The 22,523-nt window shown below is 33.4% G+C and overlaps 1 protein-coding gene, 2 long non-coding RNA genes and 1 other non-coding gene across 11 annotated transcripts in view; 3 read left to right on the top strand and 1 right to left on the bottom strand.

The window, feature by feature from the left end:
- Positions 1-3,799: 3,799 nt before the first annotated feature.
- LOC125051551 lies at positions 3,800-16,244 on the bottom strand. Its single transcript, XR_007117300.1, has 2 exons — positions 16,169-16,244; positions 3,800-3,840 (listed from the first exon to the last, which is right to left on the bottom strand). It is a non-coding gene; the product is annotated as an uncharacterized LOC125051551 (long non-coding RNA).
- On the top strand, positions 12,750-19,065 carry LOC125051550. The gene is made up of 3 exons (XR_007117299.1): positions 12,750-12,836; positions 17,226-17,300; positions 18,709-19,065. It is a non-coding gene; the product is annotated as an uncharacterized LOC125051550 (long non-coding RNA).
- A 1,734-nt stretch (positions 19,066-20,799) lies between these two features.
- Positions 20,800-20,871, top strand: Trnah-gug. The gene has a single exon. It is a non-coding gene; the product is annotated as a tRNA-His (tRNA).
- A 430-nt stretch (positions 20,872-21,301) lies between these two features.
- Positions 21,302-22,523, top strand: part of LOC125051499 (uncharacterized protein CG43867) — a 315,007-nt gene continuing 313,785 nt past the window's right edge. For all 8 annotated transcript variants that reach the window (XM_047651827.1, XM_047651831.1, XM_047651830.1 and 5 more), the window contains exon 1: positions 21,302-21,583. The gene's annotated coding sequence lies outside the window, so the exon portion shown is untranslated. The remainder of the gene's footprint in view (positions 21,584-22,523) is intronic.

A 22,523-nucleotide genomic window follows, 5' to 3' on the forward strand; every position in this document is an offset into this window, starting at 1 on the left:
TTTAATTATTTTTGTATTTTCAGCACGCCTGAGTTCATTAGTGAGTGATGAGTGAGTAAAATCGAATCATTGTATGGTAATTAAGAGTTTTGGCAAATTATAAATTCATATGTATGAGAAAGCTAGAAATATATTTTCATATACTTATTATGTGACCTTTCGTCAGTTAAGTTACATATGTTTTAGTTAATAATAAAAAGCTATTTATAACAAACTTATCATCACCTTACCTACACTTGTAAATTCCAAAACCAATAAATTCTAAAATGTAAGTTTTTGTAGTAATAAATGCGCCCTTTAGTTTTTCATACATTCATAAATTCGTTTCCGATCGTCCAATAGGTCGACTACACATAAATTCTTTAATTAAGGTAACAGATATGTCACTTAGTTTTAAGAACCCATAAATAGACATAGACATAGACAAGTTACAGTTTTTCGTTAGTGCAGCGTCGTATCGCCACTAAACCTACTTTTATATTCGTTATAAGCTCTTGTTGTAAACGATTAATGATGGGGCTTCCAAATAAAACCCGAGAAGAGCGTCGCTGTTCTCTTCTCAAGGGGCAAACCCGGTGCTCTCGCTTAATTTCGGGAGAAATTTCACCTCAAAAACGAAGTAACCCTACGGGCAAGCCAACCCGTGGCAAAAGTCTGGTCGCTTCGCTGGGGAAGGTTCCCTCGGGATAACCGGGGGTATTGTCCGGCGGGGCTTGACCGCGAGTCACGACTCACGAGTCTGCCCGCTACCACCGACTTCAACACGAGGGCAAAGTCGAGATTACACTATGGCTCCACCGGATTTGAGATCTCATCAAATTCAATAAGGGAACCGAAGTTGAAAAATACGACTCTTAAAACGAATAAATAGTGCATTTCTTTATTTTTTAATTGTTCTTCGCCGTTGCACTTATTTTAATACTTTATCAAACTTTAAGTTAACAGAGAAGACAAGATGGATGCGAATGAAGGCTTAATTTATTATAAGTATGGTTGTATTTGAATATCCTATATAAAAAACGCTCTCCAACTGAGTTTATATGCAGTTTTTGCTACACACCATCGGTATGTGGAACGCGCTGTTTTTATTTACCTTCAAGAACAGATAGGGTAAGTATGTAAAACAAAAGCGCATTCCGTTTGATTGTGATAGGTCAGCATCATCTCATCCACACTCGTGGACAGTAATATTATATACGTTATGATATTACGTCTACATGTTCAATTACAATCAAACGCACCAATCTCACTACTCATGAGTCAGGGCCATCATATTGCCCTTTAAAAAAGTGATAAAGGTCTCGTCTAAAGCATCATAAACTACAGTTTCGGGTTTAAAGATGGAGGGACCCCACTAATGTCCTCCGTACAATGAGATACATACACAAAGAACTGTCTCTGTATTCAGATAAGTAGAAACAAAGTTGCCACTCAGAATATCACTTTGTAACCGAACTACACATTTGCTGCCCATCTGTATGATACTAAACAAAAGATAAGATAATTAAGCTTCCATGTGTCTTCTGCGGCCGACTTCGGTCGCAATATCTGCATCGGATGTAGCTAAATGAAATTCATAGTATTTATTGAGCTCCACCAAATTACACAGCCTATGTGGTATGATCGTTAACGCACACATATTTAAATGTTCTATCTTAGTTCTTAATCTCGTAGAACGATTGTTTTAAAGACACAAGGTAGGCACAGAAAGGTGATTTCATTTGTGGCAAAATAAATATAAAGCAGATACGCTGATCAATAATTGCAATATCAGCGAATACAATAAATACAAAAACTTAACATGAGAAAAAGATAAAATAATAAAGTTAAATATCTAATATTAATAGAAATATGATATAAATTTTAATATTAAGAAATCGTGTATCTCGAAATTCACTCTAAAAAGCTTGCAGCACTGGATACTCAAACTCATATTGACATTCAAATTTCAATTCGTATTTCATATTCATTCTGCCGTCTGCAATCTGCGTGCGCGCACAACGACGTACTTGAACCGTGTTTGGTATTTATATTTCAGTGTTTGTTGGCTCAGTGCAGTTTTCTGTAAGTCCCCATTTATTGTTTTTTTATTATTCGTATTTATTTAAGTACTCCACTGGCGAATGTTTTGTTATATAAGGACTGAGTAGCGACAGTGGTATTTTACTATTTACCACAGGAATACATTGTAATTTATATCGTCTACCCCAAAATGTGTTTTTTTTTCTAAACTTAAAACTGAATTCAGAATTACATTATAAAATTGTCAAAAATCATAATTAATAAATCGTATTTAACACCAATGAACTGGCACTTGAGGTAGGGGTTTAGGTACTTTTGTATGGTTTAAAAACAAAGGTACTACATGCTAGTACTTAACTAGTAATTCAAATACATACTGTGTGTAGGTATTTTAATTAATATTTAGGCTATGCCAGCTATATTGCAACGTAGGGAACTAAAAATATAATGAAGGATAGATTTATTTAATATACTTTCGAAAGATTTGAAAGTCGATCAAAACTACTTTTATCTTAAAATAATGTAACACATTTACTTATTAAGTGAAATAATCAGTTAATTTTGTTAATTTCAAACATATTATTAAATTGAATCTAGTTTAAAACTGTTTGAGAGTGTGTAAATGTAACTCTTTATCATCAATGACTTCCCTTGATAAGTTTGTAATTTGACTAAAGCATCGCATGTTTATATAAGCTGTGAATTCTCAAGGATATTTGATACAGCATTGTAAATAATGTAAACAAATTATAAAGAATGTTTTTGGAGCGATATCTACCTCTAAGGGGCAAATTTATTCGCTAAAACAGCATCAATAAAAAATAATTAAGCTTCAATGTGTATTGTACATAAATACAGAATTAATTTTGGAAACTATAATTTTTTTTATATATTCACGCCTTTTTCTCGAATGAGTAGGAAGAGACCACGGATCTCCACTTTCTACAGACATTCCTCTCTCGCTTTATCCACTTTATCTCATGACATTCTTTATGGGAACATTGATTATGGGAATTATAACTTTTCATATTAAACTTCAAATATTTGAAATAACCTATGTTGTTACTTAAGTAGAGAGAATATTTACATATACTTGTATATCTATAGATGGGTAACGAAGTCAAGGTGATTTTTTAGTAGTTCATTTTAATCATTACTGTAATAAAAAAATTTAACATCTATATTTCGTAAACTTTTCCGTACTTGTTTATTAAGAACCATGTACATTCAGTAAAAATGTCTGAAATTCAAGCCCAAACAAGATTATATTCATAATCATATTTATTGTTGCTTGTTATTAGTAGCTTGTTAAGTGTTCCAAGAACCCTTACAATGAATTGTTTTTACGGTTAACCAAATCCTTAGTATGAGTATTTGTTCATAAACGTGTCGTTCATCGAGAACTTTTCAAGTATGTTACAAGGTTTTAAGTGCCGATTTTACTGAGCCATGCAGTACATTGGTGTTTATTATACTGAATTTAAAAACTCACCTATTAGTATAGGCAATGTAATAATTATTGTTTCCCTACAATCAAACCCCTTGCGTCTCATGTTGTAATGATGAAGACTCACAAGCCAATAAGAGACGTCAGGCCGTTTCCCACTGCTCCGGTCCGGCAAACGTTAATTACCGATCCGATTTAGAAACTCACAACAGTACTTCTCCACTACTCCGGCATCCGGTTTTTATCCGATAACTTGCTAGGTCGGAACGCGGTGTTTTATCGGTCCAAGTATATCCAAGTATCCAAGAGGTTATAAATTATTATTCACAGGTTTATTTATAGTTTGTTTAATTTGAAAGAATCTGGATAACCTGGACCAAACCAAATTATGTTGCTATTTATTTATATTTTTATACCAAAGTAATAAACTTGCCAGGGCAACAAAATATTCAGAATTTTAGAACGTTTTATTAATAAAATAAAGTATATAGGTTTTAGTTAACATAGGTGTTGCATGATAAATATACAAGTATCGATTATTGTCGGATCGGATATAGTGGAGAAGCGCAATCCGGCCTTCCAATATTTTTCTCATGACTCATTCCGGTATCCGACGCCGGACCGGAGCAGTGGAGAAAGGGCCTAAGACGATAATAAAGCCATCTAGACGAATTATGTTACGATATCAACTCACACTTACCCACATAACAGAATATCTAATATATATAAAATTCTCGTGTCACAATGTTCATATTCAGTAAGTCTGAGAATCGGCTACAATCTATTTTTCAAACCCCTAAGTAATAAGGCGTGTTCACACAACAGTTTTTTTAATTTTTTAGATAAAATTATTTGTTTTCATTTTTTTATAATACAACATACAAAAATACTTACAACCCCTAATTTTCACTCCTCTTCAAACCCGATTTTTATTATTGTAGATAGTTATTTTTACTAAACTAAAAAAATGTTTACTAGAAATAATATACATCGCAAAACGTTTGCCGGGTAAACTAGTATCAATATATTTTTATGATTAGAGCAGTGTTGACCTAGTGGCTACAGCGTGCGTCTCTCATCCCTGAGGTCGTAGATTCGATCTCCGGCTGTGCTCCAATGGAGTTTCTTTCTATAAAAGTAAATGAAAACATCACGAGGAAACCAGCTTGCGGGTGCAAAGTCGACAGCTCGTGTCAGGCACAGGTGGCTGATCACCTACACCTACTACGAAATCCAGTTGTTCGAGCTTCCTCATCAGATTAGATATTTTGAGCAAAAGCGTGTTGAAATAGTGGAAGTATTACTATACTTTACACGGTAACAATGATAATCTAGTAATAAAATAATTTTCTTCAGGTTTTCACGATGTGTTACAAGGGCAAATGTTTACATTGCATCGAAGTGGAGACGGGTTCGCTCATCTGGGCTATTTTTAATGTGGTAAGTTATTATATTCTTCTATTAAGTCTTCTAAAGAAACAACATCGCAATGTTAATTTGAGAATAGCTTTTTCAATCACCAACATCAAAAAACCAGTACAACAGTAAAAATAATACGTATTGTTGACAAAACAGATTACATCGATGAACAAAATATTTGAAACTGAACACAAGTCTATTTATTCATGATATGATATAATGGTAACTGAAATTAAACATTAAACAAACGACAACTTAATATTTAAGAAAAAACTAAATTGTTCCAACTCCTACATAAAGTCAAAGTCTACCCGCTTCTCACAATCTAATATATAAAATTCTCGTGTCGCGGTGTTTGTAGTTAAACTCCTCCGAAACGGCTTGACCGATTCTAATGAAATTTTGTGTGCATATTGGGTATGTCTGAGAATCGGACATCTATTTTTCATCCCCCTAAATGTTAAGGGTATAGGGGTATAGGGTTTTTTTATGATACAGCATTAAAAAATACATACAACCCCTAATTTTCACCCCTCTACGATCAACCCCTATTTTTTATTATAAATGATATACATGGCAAAACGACGTTTGCCGGATCAGCTAGTTAATTTATAAATTTTTAACAGTTATTTTCTCATTATTCCAGATCCTGACGGGATTGGCGTGTCTGATATGTATTGGTGTCTGTATCTATATAAACGTGATGGTGACGGACGTACATTTCGAGGAATCAATGGATGGTTATACCGTTTTAGCAGTTGGTGTATCCAACCTTATATTAATGGTAGTGCTAGCATTTAGTGCTATTGAGTTCATGTTCACGATGTTCTTGCTTGTGGGCGTCATCAAAGTGAGTACAAAACACATTTCGATATTGTCTATGGTTTACTGGACGTTTTGAGATCGAAAATCAAGACGTATTAAATCATGCTGTAGACAAACGTTAAAAAAGATTTTATATTGAAAATTAAGATTTAAAAACAAATTTTATTTACCCTACAATAGCTAGAAGGCTTATGTCTGATTAAGGAGACAAAATGACAGACCTTAGTTTATTTATGTCTAGATCTTGGCCGCCTGAAGCATTTAATATACGTAGCATTTTAAGTTATTGCCCTCAAATAAGTCAAATTTGTCCCTTTTCGGTGGATAACTTTTGTAGTAGTAACACTTATGAAATGTCAGAATTCTACGGAATTAAAAATCAGATCGTAATAAAAGATTGAAGATTATTTTGAGAAAGAACTCGTGCTGTTCTTACCTAAATAGAAGTCAATTTGGCTAAACACTGACTGGCTGGCCATGGCCCATATCTAAGCTTTGATTGCATACGAGCGACGATTGAGGTCGCTACAACGTATTCCATTTGTAATTATTCTCATTACTAGAATATTTATTGCTACATGAATACAATATACGAGTATTAACGAATGTATTTCATGCACATTGGTACTATATCCATGGAAATACCTTTTAAATTAATTAGGAACTTGAGGCTATTTTTCAAACAACTTTGCTCTGTTATATTGGGGGTGGACTATTTATGTTTCCCAAGTATCACGAAACTAGGTTTTATATGTTAAATATGTTTTTTCTTTCAGAAACACGTGGGGTATGTGAAGGCATACTTTGTTTATGGTGTGGTAAAAATTATTATTGGTTCCATCGGCCTAATTGGTGTCTTCACAAATATAAGTGATTATCCAGCGTTATTTGCAATTGTTTTGTTTTATGGTGAGTATTTAGCGCAAACAAATAATTAAATTTTTACAAAGCAAGCGTGTAGATTTTAGTGGATGTTACAAATGATACTATTATAGTTAAAAGTGTAAGGGCAAGTTGATCTGGTTCTTAAAGGAAGGAAATTAAACACTCCAATGATGACTTGATTCACTTCACTGATTTTACGTAACCTAAATAACTTCAAACTTGAACAAAGGAATTGCCGGTGCGCATGAGTTACAATCTCTTTCCATGTGAACATCCCACTTCGGCCAGATTTTCGAGTCAATTCGTAGCAATTCGTAAACAACTAAAAGAGTCAAATGAGTAACTATTGCACATGCGCACTTGTAGCAATATTCAAAGAATATATTTCATAAAAAATGTTTAGAATTTCATTAAATAAATATTAAAATCTAACAATAGTATGCATTCATAACGTATCATAATGAAATATCTTAAGTGCGACTTTTAAGTTTCCTTCGCCAGGCAACATTTTAACGCCCGAACCCAATGATTAATCCACAACGTCAGATTGAAAACAATCTGAGATCAGACCGTGACAATCGATCGATCTCCTATCTGCATCCCAATAACCTAACCTTACGAAGACAATCCATTTTTGGTGACGGATAAAATGTTCTTTGTCGTTCCATTTTAATGAGTTTGCACTCATATTTGATAATCAATGTAAACCAAATAAAGTAAATAAACCGTCCAAATAACATTAAAATATACATGTGTATGTTTAAAATATAGCAAATAGTTTTTTTTTATTATTTAAAAAACTGGTGTAAGTTAAAATCTGTTAAAATAATTGACTCTTGAAATCGAGCTTTCGTCAACTGTCATTTTCATACAAAGGTCTATCCATAGACACCGATACAACCTCCCATGGATAGCTAGTATGACAGATGGCTATTACGATCCGTCGATTGGTTATTGGCACACTTGTTACAACATTTGGATTAAGATTACTATCGCAGATGGTGGATTATGGATTCAGATATTTGCAATTTTACTTTCAGTGTTCCACTGTTTGGTACTGCTGATGGTTCGCAACACGTACTTGAAGTTCGACGAGGGTTCAATTATCCAGCAATATATGCACAAGCCCCTTGTTTAAGGATGGTTTCATATTTTTTTCACCTTTTTATATTTTTAATTATTTTTTCAACTTAATATAGATAGGGTAGTTTTTTTAGTAGTACTTTTAATTTTTTTTAAATTATGCCCGTAAGGCCATGTTTCAACATCATTAATACCAGGCCGGCAACGCACTCGCGAGCCATCTGGCATTGAGTGTCCATGGGCGTTTGGCCGCCCGTTTGCCCCGTTCTATAAAAAAAGCATCTGTAATTGCTTAGGGTCTGTTTCACAATGTATGGATAAAGTACCAAATAGCTATGCAACACATAAATTATTTGGAAGATAAATTGTGCTATTTGACATTCATCAGACTCATAGCTTATGATGGACTTTATGTGACGAGTAGCGCTATCTGACAGTCGTGAAACGCAACAATAGTGTTTATCCTACCAATAAGTAATAAATAGCTTATTTGGAACTTATGTAGAACTTATCCGTACATTGTGAAACAGACCCTTAGACTCGTTAGATATTAAAACGAGCGGTTTTTTTGAATTTCTAATTTACAAGGCTTTGGTTATTATAGTAAGCGATCTAGATTTATCATTTTAACATTGTTTATGTATGTGTGCGTATGTGACGTCATGTCATCAACTATTTGCCATATAAATTGTATTAAGTTTGGAGTGCGAATTGTGTGTATGTGCGTTGTACTGCATAAACATAAAACATATTTTCCTAGCTTCAGTCCCAGCTTTAGGTCTTGAAATTAATATTTTAAAAAAATACGTAATATATAGTTAATAGTCTATCTCAATTATAAAATTCCGTTTTCGTTCAATGAGCTCTAAAAACTGGGGATAATATAAACTACGATACACATATGGAGATTTTTAATAATTTTTAAAAGACCATGAAGAACGGGTTTTCTAACGTCATGAGAAATTTGGATTTGGGCACCTCTGCCTATAAGTTAATTTAAGAAAAGGCTTTTTAATTTACCGCCTAAGTTATGTACAACGAACATAGAATTAAACCTGTTATTATATTTCTAATTGAGTGATAAGAACTAACTCTCAGAATTCATTTAATTGATTATATTAGGTTACTATTATAAGGAAACAATGTATGTTATATTGAATAAAGGGACTCCATATATTATTACAGTAGTGTTGTTTTCCTTATTCCCTAACCAAACAATAAAAGCTTTATACTTAATTTTAGGTTTTCTCTATATACATTATACAATGTATATTATACATATATGTAAAATATAATTAATTAGTATCCGAGTCGCCATTCTAGCGAGTTGTGGGCAGCTAGTGTGTTACTCATGACTGAAGCATATAAAATAACAGAAACACATAAAGGCAAGGAATTAATCTTTATCAATTTACTATTTTTGTAAAGTAAGGAAAAGTTTGGTTTGAACATATGAAAGATTTTGCTAGTTATTGAGAATCGAACGTGAGCTTTTTGGTTTTTATGAGAAGAGAAGAAGTGTTGATGAAAGTAATTTTATGTTGGTTATTGTAGATGTTTTATATAAATATTTTTAAGAGTTGTATGTTAGGCGTATAGGTCGGTTATTGAAAGCTGGCGCGTTCACAGTACTCACACTTTTTTGCCAAGCTATATTTAGTCTACTCTGGTTTTAGTAAGGTTGGGTGAGTTGTAAATAAAAAAAAATGTGTGAAATACATATAAATATTATGTGCATACAAGGGTGGATCCAAAAGTTCTAAGCCCGACCAAGAACGAAAAAGAGTAGTTTGTGTAAATAATTTTTCATTTTTCGACATAAGCTCCATCTAGCTCAACACACTTCACTTTTACTTCACTAACAATTCTTTCAATACTCCTCTTAGAAACACCAGTCGCATCTGATGTCAAATTAAAAATTACATTTTTTCATTAAACTGTTTTTATTAAGATGCTTAAAATAATTAAAAACATTTTACACCATTTAGATAACATACCAATATACAGTATTTACAATTTTCTTAACCTACAAAGTGAAAATAAAAATTATTAAAAAGTAAATCAAAACAAATTTAAAAAGTTTGGTCCCTGTGGCAGCGTATCTTTAACGCTGGCAGCATTTCCTCGCTGTATTGCTATACTTATTCGTTGAGCCAGGAAAGTGCCAGCTCTAGGGTCACCGGTACTATCTACTTCCTCTCTATTACATCTTTTTAATTATTTTTGTATTTTCAGCACGCCTGAGTGCATTAGTGAGTGTGTGAGTAGGTAAGTGAAATCAAATCATTGTATGGTAATTAAGAGTTTTGGCAAATTATAAATTCATATGTATGAGAAAGCTAGAAATATATTTTCATTTAAAGAAAAAACTTTTTAACCGGATTAAAGTTATGTATTATTATAAATTTACAATTATTTAACATAATAGGTAAACAAGTACACTTATGAATCAAAATAATTCATCTATATGATATAAATAAAGATATTATTCTAAAAAAATGCGACTTTTAAAACGAATAAATAGTTCATTTCTTCATTTTTATTTCTTCTTCGCCGTTGCTCTTATTTTAATACTTTATCAAACTTTAAGTTAACAGAGAAGACATGATGGATGCGAATGAAGGCTTAATTTATTATAAGTACGGTTGTATTTGAATATCCTATAAAAAACTATTTCTGATAATGCTTTGATAATATCAAAATAACAAACTTTTATTGCAGATATCGTATTGACCCTACTGGACCATCTAGTCGGATTTAGTTTTTTTAGAGTGGTGTCCGATTCGCCAGTGAGTTTTGACAGTAGATCCCAACGTTTGATGCTGTTTCCGAAAAAGTTATACAAATCTTGCAACGTTGCGAAAAAATCTGTATTTCCACACAACTGCTAATTACGGCATCATTTATCACCAAATTTAAATTATGAGTGCCACAATGTACGTACTCTGCGTTAGGCTGGATATCCTTAATATGTTTTTGTACACCATTATACACACCACTCATCACACTGGCTCCATCATAGCCTTGCCCCACACATTTTTTGATGATTCTTTGCGAATTTAATTTTCAAGTTCCTTGTCGATAGTATTAGTATAGTTTTTTTTCCAAAATCCATACACAGCACATGCTTCCGAATGGCCACTCGAACAACTGTGTTGTTTAATTCTTTTTGATAAATGCTTCCAATCTCGAATTCCCGTACACCAAAAATTATTCCTTTGTGAAGCAAATAACCAGCAGGGTTGACAATAGACAGCGTCTAGTGTTTTGGAATAACACAACCAAAAACGATTAACTGGCCCATATTTAGAACTCGAAACGTAGTATGATTTTGAAAAACACCTATTGTTCTGGTTGATGTTTGTTGGAAAAGGTCCTGAAGGCTGTAAAGGCCTTGATATGGATTTGACGTTTTTCGTTATCACTTAATACATATTTGGTTCGGGAAAATTCCCAAGTCATAAAAAGATTTGTCGTACTTACACATTTTCGAAAAATGTAGTGGTCTGTAGTTCCTCCAAACCATCCACTTTTATGTGTGTCACGCAAACATCATCCACGTTCAAATGATCGGCGGCGGAGGTATCTCCAACTGCAATAATTGTCGAATCTTCTTCAGTAGGCTTTTTAACCAACACTGCAGTTACCACATTATTTGAGTCACTATCAATAGAAATATTTTGGCCAGATGTACTTGCAGAAGGCTGACTAAAAAACTTGTAAATTTTGGACAATTTTTGTTTAGGTACTATCTTCTCTTTCTAGGCGTCGTTTGCGTTAAAATGCACCACTGGCTTTCTTCTTTCTATCCATAAATTTAGTTATATAATTTATTTAAACAATACAATATTAGATTGTACTCGAGTAGGTAAGTACTCACTGTTCACTGACGACGTTAAAAGTAAAATAAAAGGAAAGAGAAACACAATGATACGCTACAAGTGTCGTTAGGGAATCCCCGGTTAAAAAATTATCACCGTTAGTGTTACAACATTTAACAGTGGAGTATCTCCTGCCCGCGGACCTGACTTAATGTACCTACTGAAGGTGACTTGCATTTTTTCATGATATTTCGCGTTCTACAATGAGCTGTAGCTGAAATCTATAGATTTGACACGATTTATTGATTAATTCAACATCAATATGAGTGGTAAAATCAAATAAAGTTGAACAACTATATTGACCAGTACATAAAAGTTTATTGACATTAGCTTACTTACTCCTGATACAGCATTAATTTTTTAACCATTCTCGAAGAAAAATCTTAACTCGAATTCAGAATAAAACGCACATATCACTATCCGTCAAATTGACAACACAGCCAACCTACAGACAGAATTTAGGGGAATTTCCTAGGTATAACTTTTGAATTTCTCTCAACTTAGTTGTCATGATTAAAGTGGGGTTGCAATCTGTCATATTTATTTTTAAAAATGGGAGAAAATTCCAAAAGTTCAGAGATTTCTGGTAAGGATTCGAGGGCCCCCTGAGCTTGAGGGTCCCGGGGCACTGCCCCGCCTAGCACCTAGGTAGCTACGCCACTGTTGGCTGCCCATCTGTATGATACTAAACAAAAGATAAGATAATAGAGCTTCCGGGTGTCTTTTGCGGCCGACTTCGGTCGCAATATCTGCATCGGAAGTAGCTAAATTAAATTCATAGTATTTATTGAGCTCCACCATATAACACAGCCTATGTGGTCTGATCGTTAACGCACTTATATTTAAATGTTCTATCTTAGTTTTTATTCTCGTAGAACGATTGTTTTAAAGAAACAAGGTAGGCACAGAAAGGTGATTTCAATTGTGGCATAAATATAAAACAGATACGCTGATCAACGAAATCATTGCAATATCAGCGAATACAATAAATACAAAAACTTAAAATGAGAAAAAGATAAAATAATAAAGTTAAATATCTAATATTAATAGAAATATGATATAAATTTTAATATTAAGAAATCGTGTATCTGGAAATTCACTCTAAAAAGCTTGCAGCACTGGATACTCAAACTCATATTGACATTCAAATTTCAATTCGTATTTCATATTCATTCTGCCGTCTGCACTCTGCAATCTGCGTGCGCGCACGACGAGGTACTTGAACCGTGTTTGGTATTTATATTTCAGTGTTTGTTGGCTCAGTGCAGTTTTCTGTAAGTCCCCATTTATTGTTTTTTTATTATTCGTATTTATTAAAGTACTCCACTGGCGAATGTTTTGTTATATAAGGACTGAGTAGCGACAGTGGTATTTTATTATTTACCACAGGAATACATTGTAATTTATATCGTCTACCCCAAAATGTGTTTTTTTTTCTAAACTTAAAACTGAATTCAGAATTACATTATAAAATTGTCAAAAATCATAATTAATATCTCGTATTTAACACCAATGAACTGGCGCTTGAGGTAGGGGTTTAGGTACTTTTCTATGGTTTAAAAACAAAGGTACTACATGCTAGTACATACTTAACTAGTAATTCAAATACATACTGTGTGTAGGTATTTTAATTAATATTTAGGCTATGCCAGCTATATTGCAACGTAGGGAACTAAAAATATAATGAAGGAAAAATGTATTTAATATACTTTCGAAAGATTTGAAAGTCGATCAAAACTACTTTTATCTTAAAATAATGTAACACATTTACTTATTAAGTGAAATAATCAGTTAATTTTGTTGATTTCAGACATATTATTGAATTGAATCTAGTTTAAAACTGTTAGTGAGTATGAAAAATGTAAATTAGAGGTGAGGCGTATATCAAATCCCAGGTTTTATTACTAGGTTTCGCTCGAGACTTCTAAATAATAAGTCCCACGTTTGAGCACTAAGGCTTTTCAAGAAAACCCTTGCAAGCGTTAAATAAATTATACCTTATGCGACACTACTCACGGCAGCTATTTCAATCCACAACACGAAATACTCTGAAGCGAGAGACGCGTTCTTTTACTAATTTGTGAGTGAAACCCAAGCAAGCGCCAAATAATTTTTTACCTTATGCCGAAATGTGTGTTAGAGTAGGTAATACTGATATCTAGTTACGAAATAATAGACCCTATCATCTTTAAGCATTGACAGATTTTAGATGTATAGACAAATAGGGTAAAAAGTGCTTCTTCTCAGTTTCACACTGAAGAATGTTAATGCCCTATAGTGATAGTGAATAAAAAAATTGAACAATAGTAAAAAGTTATTATAAAGTTTAAATGTCTACTGGATTAAAAATACCCATATTGTGTTTTTTTATCTATGCATTGCTTCAAAAAAGGTCTTTATTTATATTAGTTTCAACATTAAATGTTCAGTGAATGTTCTGTGCTCTGTGGACCAATAGCATATTCAAAGAGTACTTTACTAATTCCTATAATTAGATGACACAGTCGCATATTACTAAATACTCGTGGAACTAGTATTTGTAACTAGTTTTTTTAAGTACTTGAACTCCTAAGACTAGGGCTGTCTTTTACCGAGTACGACTCACCTCTAATGTAGATGTAACTCTTTATCATCAATGACTTCCTTTGATAAGTTTGTAATTTGACTAAAGCTTCTCATGTTTATATAAGCTGTGAATTCCAAGTAATCCTCTTGGATATTTGTTACAGCATTGTAAATAATGTAACCAAATTATAAAGAATGTTTTTTGAGCGATATCTACCTCTAAGGGGTTCGCTAAAACAGCATCAATAAACAACAATTAAGCTTCAAAAATGTGTATTGTACATAAATACAGAATTAATTTTGGAAACTATAATTTTTTTATATATTCACGCCTTTTTCCCGAAGGAGTAGAAAGAGACCAGGGATCTCCACTTTCTACGGACATTCCTCTCTAGCTTTATCCACTTTATCTCACGACATTATTTATGGGAACATTGTTTATGGGAACTATAACTTTTCATATTAAACTTCAAATATTTGAAATAACGTATGTTGTTACTTAAGTAGAGATAATATTTATATAAATCTATAGATGGGTAACGGAGGCAAGGGTGACCTTTTAGTATAGTTAATTTTGAATCATTACTATAATAAAAAAATTTAATAAAGATATTTCTATAACTTTTCCGTACTTGTTTATTTTTGTTGTCTTTTGCGAAGTAGTATTTTAAGCGCGAACCATGGAGATTACTGTACATTCAGTTATAACGTCTGAAATTCTTAGATATGGATAAACAATAGCCCAAACAAGATTCTATTTATAATCATATATTTTATTGTTGCTTGTTATTAGTAGCTTGTTAAGTGTTCCAAGAATATGTATTTACGGTTAACCAAATCCTAAAAGGTAGTATGTGTATGGGTATTTGTTCATAAACGTTTATCGAGAACTTTCAAGTATGTTACAAGCTATTAAGTGCCGTTTTTACTGAGCCATGTAGCACTTTGGTATTTATTATACTGAATTTAAAAACTCACCTATTAGTATAGGCAATGCAATCATTATTGTTACCCTACAATCAAACTCCTTGCGTCTCATGTTGTAATGATGAAGACTCACAAGCGAATAAGAGACGTCAGGCCGTTTCTCCACTGCTCCGGTCCGGCAAACGTTAATTACCGATCCGATTTAGAAACTTACAACAGTACTTACGTACTTCTCCACTACTCCGGCATCCGGTTTTTATTCCGGTTTTTTTATCCGATAACTTGCTAGGTCGGAACGCGGTGTTTTATCGGTCCAAGTATCCAAGAGGTTATAAATTATTATTCACAGGTTTATTTATAGTTTGTTTAATTTGAAAGAATCTTTTTTTTTTTTTTTTTTTATACGAGGTGAAAATGCGCTTACGCAGGCCCGCATCAAGGATGTCGAGCTTGACGTGGGGACTGTGGGGCTGGGTCTACACTCAAAATCCTCTGCTATTCAGAGGGGTAGCGAGACCCCACCCACTAAAAACACCTCAGCCCTTCACATGCCCTTAATATGGGCCCTCGGGGTTCGCTAGGCATTCTACCCTCTATGTCGGATATAAGCCCTGGTCCCTTGACCAGGGCTTATATCCGACATAGAGGGTTCATTCAAGACCTGCGGTTCCGGGCCACTCGAGGTCGAGCCCCCAGCCTTGAACTACCGGTCAGTCTACGGTCATCCCCAGACCTCTCCCTCAATCGCTCAGCTGCCTCCTTCTGCAGCATTACATGCTCACAGAAGGTGACTATTGCACTCCAGGCCTCCTCACTTCCTAGCATAGCTAAAATAATACCCGGTAAAGAGAGGTCCGACCCTATGACCGATACCAGGTCATGACGCTCCCTTGTCCAGGTGCCACACTCAGCCACAGTATGCTCCGCCGTGTCATTTGGAGCGCCGCAATGGTGGCACAACGGATGCATCTCCCTTCTAGGCACCTTATGCAGATACCGCCCAAAGCATCCATGGCCAGACAGTACCTGTGAAAGCCGAAACGTCACAGCATCCCAACGCCTATTCACCCAGTCTTTTAAGACTGGGCGAATAATTTGAAAGAATCTGGATAACCTGGGCCAAACCAAATTATGTTGCTATTTATTTATATTTTTATACCATAGTATTAGTGAACTAATTATTAAGTAGATTATAATATTTTAAGATAGACAATATAAAAAAAGTAATAAACTTGCCAGGGCTATAAAATATTCAGAATTTAGAACGTTTTATTAATAAAATAAAGTATATGGGATTTAGTTAATATAGGTGTTGCATGATAAATATACAAGTATCGATTATTGTCGGATCGGATATAGTGGAGAAGCGCAATCCTGCCTTCCGATATTTTTCTCATGACTCATTCCGGTATCCGACGCCGGACCGGAGCAGTGGAGAAAGGGCCTAAGACGATAATAAAGCCATCTAGACGAATTATGTTACGATATCAACTCACACTTACCCACATAACAGAATATCTAATATATATAAAATTCTCGTGTCACAATGTTCATATTCAGTAAGTCTGAGAATCGGCTACAATCTATTTTTCAAACCCCTAAGTAATAAGGCGTGTTCACACAACAGTTTTTTTTATTTTTTAGATAAAATTATTTGTTTTCATTTTTTTATAATACAACATACAAAAATACATACAACCCCTAATTTTCACTCCTCTTCAAACCCTATTTTTATTATTGTAGATAGTTATTTTTACTAAACTAAAAAAATGTTTCCTAGAAATAATATACATCGCAAAACGTTTGCCGGGTAAACTAGTATCAATATATTTTTATGATTAGAGCAGTGTTGACCGAGTGGCTACAGCGTGCGTCTCTCATCCCTGAGGTCGTAGATTCGATCTCCGGCTGTGCACCAATGGAGTTTCTTTCTATAAAAATAAAGGAAATCATCACGAGGAAACCGGCTTGCCTTACACCCGCAAAGTCGACAGCTTGTGTCAGGCACAGGAGGCTGATCAACTACACCTACTACGCCATCCAGTTGTTCGAGGTGTCAGGCTTTGTCATCAGATTAGATATTTTGAGCAATAGCGTGTTGAAATAGTGGAAGTATTACTATACTTTACACGGTAACAATGATAATATAGTAATAAAATAATTTTCTTCAGGTTTTCACGATGTGTTACAAGGGAAAATGTATCGGAGTGGAGACGGGTTCGCTCATCTGGGCTATTCTTAATGTGGTAAGTTATTATATTCTTCTATTAAGTCTTCTAAAGAAACAACATCGCAATGTTATATTGAGAATAGCTTTTTTAATCACCAACATCAAAAAACCAGTACAACAGTAAAAATAATACGTATTGTTGACAAAACAGATTACATCGATAAACAAAATATTTGAAACAGAACACATAAGTCTATTTATTCATGATATGATATTAAATTAAATTAAACATTAAACAAACGACAACTTAATATTTAAGAAAAAAACTCAATTGTTTCAACTCCTACATAAAGTCAAAGTCTACCCGCTTCTCACAATCTAATATATAAAATTCTCGTGTCGCGGTGTTTGTAGTTAAACTCCTCCGAAACGGCTTGACCGATTCTCATGAAATTTTGTGTGCATATTGGGTATGTCTAAGAATAGGACAACATCTATTTTTCATCCCCCTAAAAGTTAAGGGTAGTCCACTCCTAAATTATTATTTTTTAATTTTTAGATAATTTTTTTTTACGATACACAATTCGTAGCAATTCGTAAACTACCAAAAGTCTACTATCATAAAAAAAACGTTAAAATTTCATTAAATAAATATTAAAAGCTAACAATAGTATGTATTCATAACATATCATAATGAAATATCTTAAGTACGACGTTTAAGTTTCCTTCACCAGACAACTTTATTGGGCCGATTTACATTATCTTAGTGTTTAGGAGAGTATTTTAGTACAAGTTGAAAGGCAAGTTCTTTAGTGCTTTAGTGTGTTGCGAGTGAACGTTTACATTTCTTCCAGTAGAGTATCATTATAGCGCCACAATGAACGCGCAACGACGTCGGCAAATACGCTCTATTCTACGCAAAATACTAACTGTAGTTATGGAACAAATAGAAGACGAGATTTTATTCGAAATAAATAAACAAAATAGCTTCTTTTGAGGCAGTGTATGCCGAATGCCTAGCCTGTTTGTTTTTGTATAAATTGTTTTTAACGTTCCACAAACATTCGTGAACAACATATTCAGACACAAATTTGATAGTTGTATCTTCTGACCATTTAGCCATCTTTAAAAATCAAAAAACACGCACGCGTTTCACGGCACTTATGCACTCTCCTAAAGATTTGACTAAATTACGTGTTTACACACAACGAGGGAAGATCTCGGGGGGTGCGCGGGCGCGGGCGGGGCATCACTTGAAACAAAAATAAAAAGCGATTCTATTTTGATTCAACTTGAAAGTCAAGTAGAACCGTACTAAAGCAAGTAGCGTTTACATGTTTCAACTAAAGTACTATCCTAAAGCACTCTCCTAAACACTAAGATAATGTAAATCGGCCTTTAAGTCGCGGCCTAAATACTCAACCTCTTTATTTATTAAACTATAAGCGTACATATAAATATAATATATGCAATTTTACTTTCAGTGTTCCACAGGTTGGTACTGCTACTGCAGATGGTTCGCAACACGTACTTGAAGTTCAAAAGGGGTTGAATTTTCCCGAAACTTATTCCCCGTGTTTAAGCATGATTTCATATTTTTTTCACCGTTTTATATTTTTAATTATTTTTTCAACTTAATATAAATAGGGTAGTAGGTAATGGAAACTTTTAAAATTATGCCCGTAAGGCCATGTTTCAACATCATTTGCATTGAGTGTCCATGGGCGTGTGGCCGCCCGTTTGCCCCGTTCTATAAAAAAAAATCTGTAATTGCTAAGACTCGTTAGTAAGATATTAAAACGAGCCGTTTTTTGAATTTTTAATTTACAAGGCTTTGGTTATCTATATATATATTATTATATATATTAGCCATCTAGATTTGTAATTTTAACATTGTTTATGTATGTGTGCGTATGTGACGTCATGTCATCAACTATTTGCCATATAAATTATATTAAGTTTGGAGTGCGAATTGTGTGTATGTGTGTTGTACTGCATAAACAATAAACATAATACATATTTTCCTAGCTTCAGTTCCAGCTTTAGGTCTTGAAATATATTTAAAAAAAAAACAATATTTATACAGTTAATAGTCAATCTCAATTATAAAATTCCTTGTTCAACGTTATTAATACAAATCTTAATTGAAAGGATTTTCGTTCTATGAGCTCTAAAAACTGGGGATAATATAAACTGCGATACACATATGGAGATTTTTAAAATTTTTTAAAAGACCATGAAGAACGGGTTTTCCAACGTCATGAGAAATTTGGATTTGGGCACCTCTACCTATGAGTAAATTGAAGAAAAGGCTTTTTAATTTACCGCCTAAGTTATGTACAACGAACTTAGAATTAAACCTATATTTCTAATTGAGCGATAAGAACTAACTCTCAGAATTCATTTAATTGATTATATTAGGTTACTATTATAAGGAAACAATGTATGTTATATTGAATAAAGAGACTCCATATATTAGTACAGTAGTGTTGTTTTCCTTATTCCCTAACCAAACAATAAAAGCTTTATACTTAATTTTAGGTTTGCTCTATATACAATGAATATTATACATATAAAATATAATTAATTAGTATCCGAGTCGCCATTCTAGCGTGTTGTTGGAAGCTAGTCTGTTCCTCATGACTGATGCATTTAAAATAACAGAAACACAAAAAGGGCTAAACGTTCCAATATGGACCATCGATTTGAATTGCCATATTTTTTTGTAGATTTTGTAGAGTACTCACTAAAAGAAAGCGTTTTGCAAAGTTTTAAGTTGCGGAAACTTACGGTTCATGAGATACATTTATTTTTACTTTCCATACAAATGGGAAAAAACACGCCATAACATAATAAATTTGACAAATAATTGATGTTAAACGTCAATTCATGTTAAGAAGTATTGAGTTTATTGTTGAATTTTTATTTATAGTTTTACTAGCTGACCTGGCTAACTTCGTTCCGCCCTACAACCTTATATTGTATCGTTGTTACTTTAATTAAACTTATTTTAGGATTTCATTAATGTTAAGTATTACATTAATACAACTTTTTTGCAAACACAGAAATGTTTTATTGCTTGCCATTGCGAAAGAAGAATGGCAGTTTTACACATTAGGCATCTTCTCTCTAGCGTCAATATTGCGATACTGCATGTTAAGCACTTTCTGATATCCAACATCTTTTGATCAGGATCAAAGCATGGTTATGCATCTCCTCATTAACCTCAAGATCGGAATTTCTTGAACTGACACGAATTCGAAGTAAAATGATGCGTAGTTTTGTCAACAGATGGCACCATATGGTTTTTGCATTCGTAAAATTAATTAATTAATTTATTGTTATTCGATAACTTATCCGATATTTTATTGCTTATTCTGCTATTCGGGACGGAAACAAATCCAACAAATCAAAAACCATGGCAATCGGTCCAGCCGTTCTCGAGTTATAAGTGTTGTAACAAACACGACTTTCTTTTTTATATATAGATATCTCCCAACTTTACTCTCGACTAAAAATATAAAGCAAAATAATTTATAATCACTAGTTTTGACTACAATAAATATTCTCCAATAGCCGTGATCGTCTAGTGGTTAGGACCCTACGTTGTGGCCGTAGTAACCCAGGTTCGAATCCTGGTCACGGCAGTGTGATACACTGTCACGGTGGAGATAATTTTTTGTTTTTTCTAAGATTCATTTTAAAGGTCACAAATTTTATAATGGTTAACTGTTTTTTAACGAAATCTACGTTTATCGAAATTTACGTCAAAGTAAATTTGTATTGAAATCTAATTATTTTAAATCCGTTTCGTAGTCCGTCGTCGTACACTATTTTTATAGATTACTTTACACTACTTCTAAGTACTACTCACATTATTACACTATTAAAAATATTATTGTAGTTTTTTGGTATAGCGCCATCTATATATCGTGTTTGGTAATATTTCAAATTACAAATTTATACTATGAATCTACCGAGAACATAGCCTTCTAAGCAAACCGCTAGATGGCGTTAGGTGCTTTGTTATGGTTCATTTACGAACGCAGCTGTTCGCTATCATAGAAATCTGAGAGAAAAGGAGTGGTGATTACGCTGTGTTTGCTAATAATTTACGTTTTTTATATAGTTCGGGACCAAATAGCAATTCGTGCTTTTAGTATGTGATTCTACTAGTGCTTCTGGATCATATATATTATTGGTGACTGTTGAAAACTTTAAGAAATGTATTAATTAAGCATGTAAACGTTGGTTATGACGTTTAGTAAGGTTTTCGCGTGTGTGGGTGCGTGTTCAACGTGACATTGCTGTTGTCGAAGCGAAACAGTAACGGAATTAATCTCATGGATGATGATTTTTGTGAGTATAGCTTTGTTTTAAATAATAATGTATGGTTATAATGCTCCATATAATTTTGTGTTGACGTGTATTTTTTTCAGTAAATAAAATATTTGTATTGTTAATATAAATGTTTCTAATAAATTTAACATTAAACTGGAGAAAATATTTACATCGTCGCTTGCTGTTACTGTCATTATTTTCTTATTAATTATAACCGCTGCATTACTTCTAGGTTTTAATAAAATAAACGTACTTTATTTCTATAAATTACTATTTGAATGAAAGTGAAAAACAGTTAATAACTCGTGGATCTGACTGTCGAATAATTTAGGTACGTTAAATAAGATTTTTTTTAAAGAGAACTCTTTAAGCGGACTATGTACAGAAATATATATAAGAATATATTATATTTATTATTCAAATTAAATACTATACTATAATATATGTTACACACCCATATGTTACACCTACAGAAATACGATAGTTACAAACCCTTCGTTTATTACTGTATTGCGCCAAAACGGCTGAACGAATATGACTGAAATTTGGCACATACCTTGTTAAATAAACGACATAGACAAACAGTTTTATGTTGCATTATTTAAATTTGTCTTTTACCGATTCATGCGCGATGGCTAATCTATTGAAAAAATTACGAAGGCGATAGTAAAGAACAAACTCACACAAGCATGTCTCTATTCTATGACTCTCATACTCTGATGGGACAGATCTTCGACACGAGGAGTATCACCAGAACAGGGCAATCTTTACCCCAAGTATACGGACCAACTTAAAACCCACGCTGTCCTCACCCGGTTCGAGAAAATTAAGTTTATTTATAAAAATACGTTTTTCTTTTAAATTTTACAAGGTCAATTCAATGTTAGAATTATGATTAGGTCATCGTTGAACAAGTTTAGAAGTTGTTTACATAATGGGATTGTCGTGTAAGCCTTTA

Source organism: Pieris napi, chromosome 8 (assembly GCF_905475465.1).
Source record: "Pieris napi chromosome 8, ilPieNapi1.2, whole genome shotgun sequence".
Taxonomy (NCBI): Eukaryota; Metazoa; Arthropoda; class Insecta; order Lepidoptera; family Pieridae; genus Pieris; species Pieris napi.